A 2,274-nucleotide genomic window follows, 5' to 3' on the forward strand; every position below is an offset into this window, starting at 1 on the left:
TCTTTTCACAAATACAAGAAATTTAACAAGAAAAAGAATAAGATAAGGAACTCATATTAAGATTTAAGAGGCCTCATCAAAGATTCAAGAAGCCTCTTTGATGTTACAAGATACTCACATGGGATAGAACCACACAAGGCCTTCACTTTCACAAGAAGCTTCTCATCAAGAATTCAAGAAGCTTAACATGAAAATAGGGTAACATAAGCTTTTATTAACGTTCATTGCAAACTGGAAGGCCTTAAGGGTTGAAAGCTTTCGAAAAGCTTTACTTCGTTCTGAAAAAGCTCAAAAGTGTTAAAGCTTTTAGCCTTCTCAAAATTCTTCTCTACCCGTGACTGATAAAACGTTGCCATGGTTGCGTGTCCTCTTCTGCCGTTTTCTGCGTCATCAGTCGCGCCAATGCCTGCTTTCATAATGATGATTTTTCTTGTCAACAATTACCACAGGCCGCCATTATTGCACCGTCAATAGTCGTCATCCAAATCGTTGAATAGGCCGCCATATGCCATTATCAACGGCAGTCATGTTATCATTCAAATCGTCACCTGCATCAAGATTATCGGCAGCCATTGCTCGATCTGAGTATTGAGAGAGAAAGGGGTGAAGCTGGCGATGTTGTATTCGCTCTGGAGGTAGGAGACATTCAGAGCAATATAGCCAGCTACTGCAAAGTTAACAAATTTGATTTCCAGTATGATGAGTTGATTCGAGCCCCGCTTGTGTCCGCTATTGATAGAAACGGCACTGTCAATGGCAACGCCAAGCGTTAAGCTAAAAGGTCAACGACGAGGCGGCCATCAGAGAATCGGCCGATGGGGTGGTGGAAGTAGGTCTCGTCGCAGCGCAGGTTCCCTGAGAGGAAGTTCGTGCCGTTGCTGGCGATGAGGGCGTTGCCCGCTTCTGTGAGACAATCCCCGAAAGCAAGAATCGCACGGAAAGCTGTAGCTGCGGCCGGCGCTGCAGTACTACCTTCGCCATGGCGATGATACATATCATTATCGGCATGAGCTAGCTGCACTCGGGACAGTGCAATTAGAACCATCATCAAAAGCTGCATGGCCGCTGGTGCCGGCATGACTGACTCTGCCATCAAACTGGTCACAATGATATCGCGCCTCTAGTTCTTCTCGTCTCAGTCTACTGTCCGAGTGGGAATAGCAGAGACGACAGTCTCGGATCCCTTCTATAAACACCTGTGTCACTCGCCTCTCAACAGCCTGGCCTTCAGAAGCCACTTGATTGACATGTACGCTGGTAATGTTTGACGAAGAGTTTGATGACAATAAAGCAGGTTGGGGCTGCGGACGTTTGATTTTCACATGCTCATACCCAACTCTTGCGGCAAGCTTTCATCTTCAGTATAACGATGTACAACAATTCGTGATGCAAACCCCTTTTGTCTCATGATCTGGCAGATCCCCCCAGGTTTGTTTGCTATCATAGTCACCAACAAACCCTTGCTAGATAACAATGAATCAACTACAGCATGCGGTCAATGACAGCCCTTCCTCTAGCACCACCAGCCTAAGGAGAAGCAATCCCACTAACACCAACAACATCTTCTGGTGTGGGTACATAAGGAGAATTAAAAACCAGCACATCAACTGCTCCAGCTACTTGTTTCATAAGTCCCAAAACCATATCTGCAACAACTACATCAGCATGGACATGATGGGCTTTAAGAGTTGCGTTGTGGTGTTTACTGCAGCTTGCACTAGTATCTGCAGCCAGAAATTGCACCTTTCCTTTGGTATCACCAAGCATAAGTGCAAAAGATGTAATAACGTAGCCACTACCACATCCAACTTCCAAACACAAACTTTGTTCCAATTCTCTCAGATTTGTTTGAGTAGCTAGAGAAGAGCATCAACAATGGTGAACTTTTCAACATTATTTGTCGCATCCCATATAACCATATTCATGATCTTGCCTATGTCTATCATAATCAAAAGATCTTTTTCTTCCATGGCCTTTAGAGCCTCAATGGGAAGTCTAATGGGCTACAGTACAAGAAGTTGCAGCTCCTCCCCAATAAGTATACTTGACTCGAATTCTCTTTCATCATAATCCACTCCATGCTTGAAAAAAAAACTCATCTATCTTTGTAAGAATTATCGAGGCTTCTTCATGAGACCTGTGAAAATTTCATCATTTTCTTCAAGGAATCCTCACAAATGATGTAAAACTTATGACCTTTCCCTTTGATCCTTAAGTCTTCGAAATGGATATTCCTTTCATATGAACCTCTTCTTCCATGCAATGTGCCCTAAT

General features: G+C 43.7%; 1 pseudogene; it reads right to left on the reverse strand.

Annotated features, from left to right (window-relative positions):
- Window positions 1–1,318: 1,318 nt before the first annotated feature.
- Window positions 1,319–1,970, reverse strand: LOC148036378 (uncharacterized; annotated as a pseudogene).
- Between the last annotated feature and the right edge of the window lie 304 nt (window positions 1,971–2,274).

Source organism: Lygodium microphyllum, chromosome 5, assembly GCF_053477565.2.
Source record: "Lygodium microphyllum isolate KBCC chromosome 5, Lygodium_microphyllum_v1.1.10, whole genome shotgun sequence".
NCBI lineage: Eukaryota > Viridiplantae > Streptophyta > Polypodiopsida > Schizaeales > Lygodiaceae > Lygodium > Lygodium microphyllum.